General features: G+C 41.7%; 1 long non-coding RNA gene across 1 annotated transcript in view; it reads left to right on the top strand.

Moving 5' to 3' along the window:
• The window catches only part of LOC139084504 (uncharacterized), a 31066-nt gene that overhangs the window by 15129 nt on the left and 3323 nt on the right, over positions 1 to 12614 (top strand). The window contains exon 4 of the long non-coding RNA XR_011541937.1: positions 11748 to 11932. This is a non-coding gene — a long non-coding RNA (uncharacterized lncRNA). The remainder of the gene's footprint in view (positions 1 to 11747; positions 11933 to 12614) is intronic.

The following is a 12614-nucleotide window of genomic DNA, read 5'->3' as shown; positions in this document are numbered from 1 at the left end:
TCTTTGTTCTCACTGGAATCCCTGTGGCAGAGTTCCTGACAGTTGCTCGTGCACCTGCTGCCTTTTTGCTCAGTGCGCCGTGGTTACTATTTCACGCTGGCCGGCCAGGTACGATGTTCTTCCAGGAAGAGAGCTGAAATGGGCTTCTTGATAATGTCCCTATATTGATCTGATGTTCAGAAGGCTGGCCTTCTAAAGTCTCATGGAATAATTCTAATCCTTCTTCCTAAAATGTCTTTTTCAAACATTTGAAGGTAGCCCTCCATAGAAAAACCACCAGACGAGCAATCAGAAGACTTGAATTGTTATCCAAGTTCTCTACTAACAATGTGACGTTGTGTAACACTCATTTTATAGAATAGGGACCTCAGGCTAAAGTTCAGCAAATTGCCCAAGGTCACAGAGCTGTTAAGTGGCAGACTTCTACTCTGAGTCCCGTTTGTTGATGCTGAAGCTCAAGCTCTTACACATTATGTTATGGGGCATCTGTGTGCTACTGCTGGTCTGTACTGAACTTGAGGTCAATTAAACTTCAGTCTTCTCTCTCCCACGAATTTCAGTCCAGTCAGCTTTTCTCCATTTGGAACTTATGTGAGCCTATCTATCTATGTATCTATCATCTATCATCATCTGTCATCATTTATTTTTACCTCAATGTATAACTATACTTTTCCCTGTTAAATCTGAAACAGAGGGGTTGACCATCATTTCAGTCTATCAAAATGATCATCGGTTTTTATCATATAACATGTCCCTTCAAACTTTGGGTTATCCACAAATCTGACAATTTTCAAAGTTGTAAAGGACATTGCTAAAATTTTTAATGGGATTATATTAGGCAGGGTCACATGCTAGGCCACTGGCAACTTCAACCATTTGTGAACATATCCAACTGTCCTATTAATCACGTATTTTCAATTTGACCACAGTGACATCCCAACAGACTTCACCTCATTTCCTGGTGGATATGTTGATGGTTGGCATTATGACCTCGATGAACCCATGTTGGCTCCATGTGATCACAGCATTCTTTTCTAACTGGTTCACGAACCATCTATTTAGTAATTTTATTCTAGAATTTTGCCAAGGTTTGACATCAAGAATTTGCTTTGACCAAACTGTAGTTCCCAGAATCTAGGCTTTCTCAAATTTCACAATCAACAACTATTTTCCAGTCTTCTGGCACCTCCTTATTGTTCATGTTTTTCCCCCCCAAAGACTGCCAACAGTGATTGCATAGTTACATCTCCGAGTCTTTCAGTGCTCTGAGCTGTGATCTGTCTGGGCTGGACGGTGTGATCTCACTTAAAGTGTGATATAGCAGAAAGAGAAGGGCATCTCGAGCTGTAGACCTGAATTCTTGTCTAGTTGCATCATGTGCTAGTTGTGTGACCTGCGGTGAATTACTTAGTCTATGTAGCCTCTGTTTCCTCATCTGTAAAGGGCTGAGGCTTGAAAGGATTACATGAGTTAACAGCTGGAAGTGTCATAAGCTTCAAAAATCTGAATTTCCCTTAATGCCTTATCTATCTTGGATTTCAATTTATTCTTTACATTTTTAAATGTCCTTTAGAATTTGAATACAATTCTTTTTGCAGAGAAGACAAAAGGAAACAAGAACTCTTTGGGGATGCAGGATGGGGTAGAACAACGGAGTGGGAGTAACATGAGATGTCGCTTAATGTGAGGATGTTTCATTGACTTGCTGTGTGACCTTGAGCAAGTCTTGTGATCACTCTGGGTTTTATTTTCATCTAGAAAATGAGAGAGAAGGACTGAGTGATTTCTCAGATCTAGTTCTTAGTTCTAAAGTCTATGAATCTAATTTTGTCTTTTGCCATGTCCTTGAACAATATAACCTTCTTCCTGTAAATGAGTCTATCATTTTCGCCAGTTCCTGACCCACTTTGTGAATAAACCTCAGAAATTAAAAAATCCTGAGCAGACGCCTGGCAGCACAAAATGCTTCTGAGCTGAATCTCTGTCATCAGTGGGTTGATGTGGGCTATTAGCCCAAATTAGGATGACAAACCTGCTGTCCCCTGCCCTATTAGTCACTGCTTTGGATTATCCAGGATTTGATTCTATCCCTAGCCTAATGATTGAGAATTGATGGCATAATAATGCTATGTCAACATATAGAGATGTTATGGAAATAATTATGTAGCACTTTCCAAACGAAAGTGTTTTTTGATAAATGAGAATGGATTTCAGATGTAAAATACAGCAATTACTCTCTGGCCCCAGAATGCTGAAAGGCGGCCCCGGACCTACACAGGAAGCAGCTATTCATCAGCTGTGATTAATTTGGAAAAAAATCACATTCCTTGTCTCTAAAATATTAATAATAAGAATTCTGTTTTTATTGTGCCTATTTTCTACTCTTGGGACATTAACCAAAATCTACAGAAAGTGTTTTCTGGTCTCAAGGTAATGAAATCCACAGCCACTTGTGCTCCTCTTTTCAGGGCGATTTTACGAGATACATTTCATTCCTTCATTTGCATTATGTAGACATTAATTTATTGAAGAAACATTTCAAGCACTTATTGTGTGCTCAGCCACATGTGGGCTCAGAAGAGAACTGAGGGGGTGACCCTGCGTTTAGAGCTGAATGGGGCAGGGGAGGGCGGTAAGGCCACTGGAAAGGAGGCTCTGGATCCCTGACCTTTCAGGAGGTTAATCCCTCCCTCTGCATTCGTAACCTCTTGTTTTTATCATTCAAATGTGCTCTGTGTCTTTCATCTTAAAAATAAACAACCTTTACTAACCCGTCGTGTCTCTCCAGAATTACCTTGCTTTTGTGTTCCCGCGAAAGAGCCATCTGCCCGTGCTGCTCCACTTTACCTCCCATTCATTCTTCCCCGACTCTGACCCAACTTCCCCTCCTCCGTCCCACCAAAACTGCTCCTGATAAGCTTGCTAATGACTTCCACCTTATTCAATCCAATGGATACTTTTAAATTCCCATCTTACTGGATCTCTCAGTAACATTTGAATCAATTGATATTCCCTCTTAAAATACCCTTTTCCTTTGAAAATACACCCTCTGTTCCCTTTTCTTCTATGGCCAGTCCTTTTCAGTTCCCTCTGACGGTTCCTCTTCCTCTGTGCAGCCTGAAAATGCCGATATTCCTCAGGACTTGTTCCTGCACCCTCTCATCTTGTCTCCTCTCCTCTCCTCTGCTCTCCTTTTCTCTCTTTTTCTTTTCTCTCTCTCTCCTCTCTTTTGGAGTAACCTCATCGTTTCTCATGATTTAAATGCTACCTATATGTTGAAGAGTCTCAAATTGATGTCTTGGCCCAGCTCTCTTTTCTGAGCTCCAGTTGGCAATACTGAACAGCCTACTTGATACTATTATTTGAATGTCTCATAGACATTTCAAATTTAGCATCTTAAAATATGAGTTCCAGATCTCCCTCCATAAATCTGTTCCTCCTGCAGGATTCTCCATCTCATGAACTCTACCTCCATATGCCCAGATGCTCAAGGGTTTCTCTGGCCTACTTCTCTTTTTTGAACTCTAGCATCACATGTCTTATAGGCATCTCAAACTCAATATGTCCAAAACCTGTCCATTGACTTCCATCCTTTCCGCCAGCACTCTGCTCTCAAGAATCTTCATAACAAACACATTTTAAAACACACATACACAAAAAGAAGGAAGGAAGGAAGGAGGGAGAGAAAGAAGGAAAGAAAGAAGGAAGGAAGGAAGAAAAGGAGGGAGGAAGGAAGGGAAAATGGAAGAAAAGAAGAAACAAGGCCATCTGGGTCTGCCTCATGACCGTCTACTGTGCTATTAAAGTCAGAACCTGGTGGTGAGTTTTGACTCCCTTTCCTTTATCCCTTATATCAAATTCATGCAAGAAAAAGTCACTTCCACTTCTAGCCATGATGGAATAACAGGGAGTAAATTCACCCTTCCACCTTATAGGCTGAAAAACTGTAAAATATATGAAATGATTTTCAGAGGATTGGACAACTGGTTTATTGGACAACAGGCGGTGCAGGACAATGGTCCCTGAGAGAAGAGAAACAATTAGTGTGAGCCCTACGATTGATTTCCCAAGCTCTTCCCTGGCACGTTATTTTACCTTTGTGTATGCCCGTGTATTGTCTGTCTCCCTCCACTAGAATATGAACTCCGGAAAGGGCAGAGACTTGCCCGTCTAGCTGAACACCCCGCCCAGCGCCTAGCCCATTGTAAGCACTCAGTAAATTTCCTGCATGGGGTAAATAAATGAGTGAATCCTTGATAACTTCTGCTCCCTCACTAACCAAGTCCAATCTATTCTATCTTTTAACTACATCTCAAATTCATCCATTTCTCTCCAGCTCCGCTGGTATTACTCTGACCCCCAAGACCATCATGTCTCCCCTGGACAAATACTATACCTTCCTAGGTGGTCTGCTTACTTCTCTTGCCTTCCTCCAAACACTTTCCTCAAGTTGGTTATTTAAAACGTAAACTTCATCCGACATGCAGAAACATCAATGGTTTCTGTGCTTTGAATAATCCAAACTCCTTGCAAGGGGGTGGGCAGCGACAGCCTGTCTGCGCAGACTCCTCCTGTACCTCTAGTTTCCTCATCCAGCAGCCCGTGAGTCCACAGCACAGAACTTGAAAACCAGTAGCTAGATGATTGCTGACGTCCTTTCAGCTCTTGGGTGTATGCTGTGATGCTTAGACTTATTAACCACAATCTAAATTACCCACTAAAATATAATTGATGAAAATTACCCATAAGTGACAATTCTAAGCATGATGACAAGAACAAATGGAACTAGAGTGTCTCTCGTTGACAGTGGGAAGAATGAGGGTTGGGCTGTAGGAATTTATGTGTCACTCTGGCGTCCTCAAGGGAGAGGGATATGTCATTCTGAATACTGGTCTTGGCTTTTCCAGCATAGCAGTTGTGGAAGGCAAGTTCTCAGTCTACCAGAGCTTTCTAGAAATCTCATGTGAGAACATGCAAACATCTTTGCTTTGATTCTGTGTCGATAGGTCAATGCTTTGCTTTATTGTTTGGCTTCCAGGGTGCACTTACTCACCCCAAACACTATGTCCAGTTCAAATACACGTCCTTGCTTTTCAGGCCAGTTTTATCTTTCTCTGTAATTTAACGTGGTGTTCTCCCAGCTCACGAATCACACTCTTGTGGGTTTAATTAGTATGAATCAATTCACCAGCCACTGGATCATACAGAATGAATAGATAGAATGCATTTTGTGGTCCTGAAAATTTGAGAACCAGACTAGAGCATGAACTTCTCACCAAAGCGTAAGTCTCCTTTGATGAAGAAATCATGTCATGGCAGAGGAGTGTCAAACACAGTGTTATACGGTGTTGGTTCAGGAAAGTTTGAGGAGGCACCAGTTCCAGACCATGATCTCAGAGATGGAATGAAGAGAAGGAGAAGGAAGTAATTATAATAATAGCTGATATAATTCATATGACCCATTTCAGGTACATGGAGAGACAAATAAAATCACATTCTACCTTTTTGGAAATAATACTTTCTCTACTCCCCGCATGGCCAGATAAGTAGAAAATCCAGTCTCTTTCTCTCTCTCTCTCTCTCTCAGCCCCTCTCTCCCTGTTATATGGCCAATAGTCGACAGGGTCTTGTTTGTACCTATCTCCTTGGGTTGGGCTCAGAACCCAAGTGCCCCTTGAGGCTGGAGGAACCTCCTTGCTGAGTTCCAACATTTTGTTGTTGCTGGTTCTGCACCAAAACTCACACCGTGTCTGGGTGTCTTTGTGGGGTTACTGCTGTAGGCACACGGTTGTTCTTTGAAGGGTAAAGGGGTTCGACTCCTGTCAGACCTGCCGTTCTCCTGGCCCCAACAGCGTTCCCCCACCCCAGCACACACACTATCCCACCTCAAACGGGCCTCACCCCAACATCCTACTTTTAAAATCCTGTGCTTCACTGCCGATTCCCTGGGTGCTAGCAACCTTGGGAGGGCTGGCTTGGGACAGGCTCCAGCATCCACTGCCACGTGGACCTCGAATGGCCACGACCTTGAGGTCATTAACTTGCTCCCCCCAGGACCAAGAAGAGCCTGCCCAAGAGACATGTTCTTACTTCCACTTTTAGAGCCACAGGAAGCAAATCTCTGGAAGATTTCCAAAATATTTTGTCCCTAATTTCACCCTTAGGAGTTCAGAAATGTTGAGATCTAGTATCATAACATCCCAGTATACACTCAAAAAACTTTGTTTTAATAATTTAAAAAGTGGATATTTGTGTTCCTTGTTTTCTGGTGTGTATGTGTTTGTTTTTCAAATTTTATTAAACAAGAAGCTAAAGTACTGACTTTAAGTGCTGGACACAACACATTCTGGCCTCATATGGTGAAAGATGGTATGTGTATGTGTGTGTGAGTGAATGTACATGCTCCTGCAAAAGCACAGGCTGGGAGTGGCTGCTGCAGGAATCCATCCGGCCCAGGGCACTCAGTGGATGGGGGTGGGGAGGGGGTGTGGATAGGCAGGGGTGCCATCCACAGAGACGGAAAACTCAGGAAGAGAACCCCACTGGGGAGAGAGGAGATTCCATGTGGTGTAGTAGTTGAGAAGGTGGATTCCGGAGCCAGACTAAAGAGCAGGGTTCCTAGTCCTGTCCTGCTAGTTAAGCTGTGTGACCTAGGTTTCTTCACATGTAAAAAGGGGACGATGATGACGATAGAGAGATTAAAGGAGTTAATATACATAAAATGTTAGAAAATGCTACAAAAGCCTTAGCTCTTGGTATCATCATTTTTTCCATGTGTGCAAAGCTAGAACAATGTTTTAATTATTTTCTAAAACATTTCCTATCCTATATGACTTATGACTTGAGTATTCCCAAGAGCGTCAAGAACTATAAGTAGTTAATGTTTAGGCTAAAAGAGGGAGTTTTCTCTTGCGGAATGCCATTGAGCGAGCTCTGGCCTTTTTGGGTCTGGGTGGCTGACGGGGGTGAGGTGGGGAGTGTGCGATGACCAGGATTTTGGAGAGGGAGAAAGGGTGAAGCGGAGCCCAAGCAGCGGCGGCCGTCACAGTGGAGAGGGGAGTACAGAGCGAGGGGGAAGGACCCGGAGAAGGAGAAGAGAGAGATTGCTACACGATGAGTGACGCCACGCAGATGCCTGCATATCCTCGAGAAATCATCAAGAAAAACGACATCATTTTGTAAGGCCTGAGTCAGATCTGAATTCGGTTTTGTTTGTTTTTCAAAACAGGCCCCGTCATAGTTCAGGTAGCTGTGTAAAGAACTTTGAGACTCAAAATCAATTATGTCCATCAATTCCTCTTGTCTTTACATTTCTTTCTCTCCTAAAATACTAGAGTTACTTAGCATGAGTTCCCCCATTTTGCCACATTTTAAAAGTATGTAGGGTTTCTGCTGGATTTTCTCTCCTAGCAGCTGACCTGTCATGTAAGTGAAGCTCCTGTTTCGTTTGCACATGCTTCTCAGGACTTTCCCGTGGGCGACACTCTGCCTGGCCGTCTGCTAGGCATGCACTGATGACGGCCTCTTCGACATTTCGGGTAATAGTTCCTTCAGAACCTTTGAGTAACTGCTCTCTGGCCCTGATGACGTTTGTTCTGTCAGCCAGGTCTAGAATGTTCTGGGCATTTAATATCTCCCATTAGTGTACTTACAAACTGAATTTGGGAGGCAAAATTTTCCAGAAACTCCATTTAGTCTCTCTTTTTTCCTTTCCTCTTCAAATCTTTTGTACCATGATCAAAAGGAGTCCTACAGCCTTCCAGCGAACTTCTGTATTCTCTTACCCCTGTGTCTGTAGCTCCCTAGCAGGCCCTACGTTTGTTTTGCTGCCCAATTTCTGGTTTACACCTGTCCTTCACACTGTGTGTCTCCTTGTTCCTCTCACTGGTCAATATATATACACTAAAAAAAAAAAAAGATTTTCCTCCTAAAAGAGAGGTGGTTTTTATTGTTTGTTCGTTACTGAGGAAGATCAGCGTGAGCTAACATCTATTGCCAATCTTGCTCTTTTTTTGCTTGAGGAAGATTAGCCCCGAGCTAACATCTGTGCCAATTCTTCTCCATTTTATATGTGAGTTGCTGCCACGGTGTGGCTGACGAGCAGTGTAGGTCCATGCCTGGGATCTGAACCTGTGAACCCGGGCTGCTGAAGTGGAACGCACCAAACTTAACCACTACTCCACCAGGCCGGCTCCTTGTTTGTTTTTAACAGTTAGTGGTCATATAGAGTTTTTTTTTTTGTAAAAAAGAAACATCTTTTTTATTCATGGCAAATACTTTTCTTGGGCTTCTAGTAATGCTTAAGCAGTAACCTGGCTTTTTCAATTAATTTCTCTTTACATGATTCCTTTTAACATTTTCTTCCTTTTTTCCAATGTACTGATTGTGGGTTGGTCATAGTTCCCTTTTAAAAGTTGAGTAACTACATAATGGATTTTTGAGTTTTCTGCCAGAATGTGGAACTAAATCGTGTTGTAACTACTATTACACAGTGGTTCCTGTGAAAACACTTTCTATGTAAGTTCTTATCTAGCACTCAAAGCCAAGACCACGATGTTCCCTTTGTTTGTGGGTTCTCGAGAGCAGTCCTTTGTGTGATCCTGAGACTGTGCCTCCTGCCTTATCAAACATGTTTCATCAGTTTGTATGATAAAACAAGGTCTACCATTTTCCTGCCTAGCTTGATCTTGTGGTTTCTTCACTTTCATTTAACATCTCTAGTCTCATCTCACAGATTTTTGGCTTACGGTAAAATTCCATAGTAACATAATCATGATCTAACTGAGAAATTTCTGCATAGAACAGTTCTACTGTACTTTCCTAGCCCTGCAAGAATTTTCCAAGGCTGCTGCTGATTTGTGCCTCACACACAATGTACCTCTTTTCTAGGCAACACCCTGCATCCTTGCCCATGTTTGTAACTGGGCAGCTTGTAGTGCGTTGTTGACTTTCCTTCTTCTAATGATTGCTGTGTAAAGCCCCTCGCTTTCAGCTCAGGAGCCGAATCCCCCTTTTCTATTGTGTGTGTTTCTAAGCACAGAGGGTGCTCTGTGTGTTTGCTCACTTTCCCAAACCCCACCTGCTCAGTTGTCTAATTAGGTGGTTTGATTACCTTACTTTCTTTTTTTTCTCAATGTCCAGCTAAAACTCATGTTCCTTCACACTGATCAGATTTGTTCTGATATTTACTGTGAAGAGATCCTGTCAGCTTTCTAGTGCTAGAAGCCTCATAGCAGCTTGGTTTGGGTTGAGCCTGTCCTGCCTCTGTAAGTTCTAGTTATCAAAGACAACTTTGTTAGTTAGGTAATTGTCAGGAACTCTACCAAGTTAGGAGTTCATTTCACTTTCAGGTAAACGTTATCTATGATTGGTATGCTGGCGCCTTTATTGTCAGGCACCCAGGGTCCTGTATTCTTGTGTCACTATCCTCAACATGTGGCTTTCACTTTGAGATCTGAGATGGCTTCTCTGGTCTCAACCGTCACGCTTACATTTCAGTGACCAGGAATGAAAAATGCACAAGAACAGGGCATGCACCCTTCTTTTAAAGACATTTCCTAAAGTTACACACACCACTTCCTCTTGTAATTCTTTGGCCAAAATTTAGTCAGATGACTACACCATTGCTGTAAAGGAGGGTGGGAAATATAGTCTTTATTTTAGGCAGCCATGTGCCCTTTTAATATTTTGGGATTCTGTTACTGAGCAAGAAGGGAAGATTCGATATTGGAGGTCAACTAGAAATCCCTATATATACCTTAATTCCACATAAATTCCCAACTTCCTCTTTCGATAATCTCATCTAAGCATCCAAATTTGGGGAATTATTTATTTTATTTCATTTTCCAGCTTTATTGAGATATAATTGACATACAATATTATGTGTGTTTTGGGTGTACACCGTGTTGATATGATACACTTATATATTGCAAAATGATTACCACCACAGCATCAGCTAACACCTCCATTGTGTCACATAATTACCATTTCTTTTCTGTGGTGAGAGCATTTAAGATCTACTCTCTCAGCATCCTCCAAGTATACAATACAGTATTATTAGCTATAATCACCATGCTGTACATTAGATTCCAAGAACTTACTCATCTTATAACTGGAAGTTTGTGCCCTTTGACCAATATCTCCCCGTTTCTCTCCTCCCTGCCCCCAGCCCCTAGTAATCAACACTCTACTCTCTGTTTCTATGAGTTTGGCTTTTTTAGATTCCACATGTAAGTGATATCATACAGTAATATTTGTCTTTCTCTGTCTGACTTATTTCACTTAGCATATTGCCCTTAAGATCCATACATGTTGTTGCAAATGTCAGGATTTCCTTCTTTCTCATGGCTGAATAATATTCTACTTTATATATCTCTCTCTCACATCTTTGTCCATTCATCTATTGACAGACACTTAGGTCATTTCCATTTCTTGACTATTGTGAACAATGCTGCAATGAATGTGGGAGTGCAGATGTCTCTTTGAGATCCTGTTTTCCTCTCCTTTGTATATACACCCAGAAGGGGGGTTGCTGTTTGGGAACTATTTAATTCTATAGTCTCCGAGCCTTCAGGAACACCATGGTGGAGATCCTGCACGTCATTCTTTTAATGAAGAGCTGATTTGTTTTGCCCTCGGCCCGCCCCACCCTCCATAGCATTACGAGTTATGCCACCTTTGTTCTGGCACTGAAGGACTTTTCTGGTAAACTGGAGCCTCGTGAATCTGAGAAAAGATTCTACTTTTGACAGCGTCAAAGGCTAAAGCTCTCTGCTAAATATTTTATTTCATCTCATACTAATTCATACATTTCTAATTTTTGGATCTCCAGTTCACATCTGTTTACCACAGCTTTCTCCTAAATCCTCCACTTGTGGGTGGGGAGGTTTTGCTCATTCTTTTGCTTTTCCCGTTTGCTCCTGGCACATCTTCGTGTTTACATTCATTTCACATTTCTTTCTTCCTGAAATTTGCTTGCGTTGCTTTTCACCAGGTTTGAACGTCTTTCCTGGTGGCTGCCTCACTTTGTGTGGAGTCTCTATTTTGTTTTGGATTTTGGCATCAGTTTCACCTTTTTCTACTTGCTACAGAAGTAATTATGGAAAAGAGCAGAAACGTCAGGTAAAAGGTTTACATGATACTTAAAAGATCAATTATCTTTATCTGTCTTATACCAGCTACACTTACTCAACAACCATTTTGATTTTGAGCCCTGATTGCCTGTCCTAGTAAAATATGTTTTGGTTACGCGTAGCACTCTTCTGCTATTCTGTTATAGATTAAAACATGACCTGGCAACTATACACTATTTTGATGGGTATGCTCAATCCCCCCCAACTTTGTAAATTTCAAAGTTATATGAAACGAAAGCCAACAAGAATATTAACCTTAATTTTAACCATGTGTCTTAGAATTAGAAATTAAAAAGGAAGCATTCCACGATGACTAGCTCAGTAATAAATGTTACGAAATTTAATCTGAAAGACACATCATAATCTTCATAAATTCCTCCTGTTCAGGGCCACCGCCACTGCCCCATCCCAGGGTTTTCATTCACTCATTCCTCTCCTTCACTTCTTGTGTCCAGTCATTCACAAGCATCTTTCCTTTCTCTGCAGAGTCTCTTGGATTTGTCCCTGGCTCTCAGTTTCAGCTGCCACTTCTCAGAGCCAAGCCCCTATCAAGTCCCATAGAAATTACTACAGCAGCCTCTTCACTGATCTTCTCACTTTCGATTTGTCCCACAGATGGCTGCCAGAGTCATCATTGCTTTCATCATCTCTCTCTCCCGATTAAGACCCTACACTCTGGCTTATTTCTGATTACTACAAGTCTGGACTCCTTAGCCTGCAAACAATGAGCCTGGCTCAGTAAATCATATTTTTCCGTCTTCTCCATGGAGCATCCCACTCCGCACGCCCTACTCCAGCAAGTAAGTTGTCTTCATGTTCTCTTCTCTCTTTTACCCATATAGTCTATCTTCATGTCTCCATTGATACTGTGCCCTCCCTGGAGAATCTCCTCTCCTTCTCTCCCCTAATCCACATGAGGCCTTTACTTCAATATCCTGAAGATTTTCTGCTCTCATCCCATTCCTCAGTCATCTGTCTTTTCTGTATAATATTTCTGACTTTGTCTGCATTTACCAAATTACTTCAAGTGAATTGAAGATTGCCTTAAAGTTGTTACATAATTGTTCTACTTATATACATCTTCTCTCCTCAACTAGTCTATTTTATCTGCTTTCTGTTCCTAAATGTGTCTAGCTGGATGTCATTTGGTAATGACTTTCGTTAAAGAAATCAGTGGTAGGAGAAGCTCATGAGATTCAACACATTTATTTCACGTGTTTCATTTTAATGCCCCCATACCTGTTCTTATAGTGGGGTTAGGGTTTGACTCTTTTCATTTTATTCATAAAATTCCACATTATTCTAAAACATAGCTTTGTTCCTTATCTTTATGGCCTTGTAATTTCCATTAATTGCTTAAGTGAAACAATTATGAGATGCAGAGCACAGATTAAGCCCAGGGCGAATGAGATTAAACCAAGGAAGGAGAAGAGAAGTAAAAATGTTCCTGGGATCTGTGGCCTACCCTTGTTGGATTTAATT

Source organism: Equus przewalskii, chromosome 7, assembly GCF_037783145.1.
Source record: "Equus przewalskii isolate Varuska chromosome 7, EquPr2, whole genome shotgun sequence".
NCBI classification, from domain to species: domain Eukaryota; kingdom Metazoa; phylum Chordata; class Mammalia; order Perissodactyla; family Equidae; genus Equus; species Equus przewalskii.
Note: the sequence above shows the minus strand (reverse complement) of the source record. Positions and strands in the feature narration are given on the sequence as shown.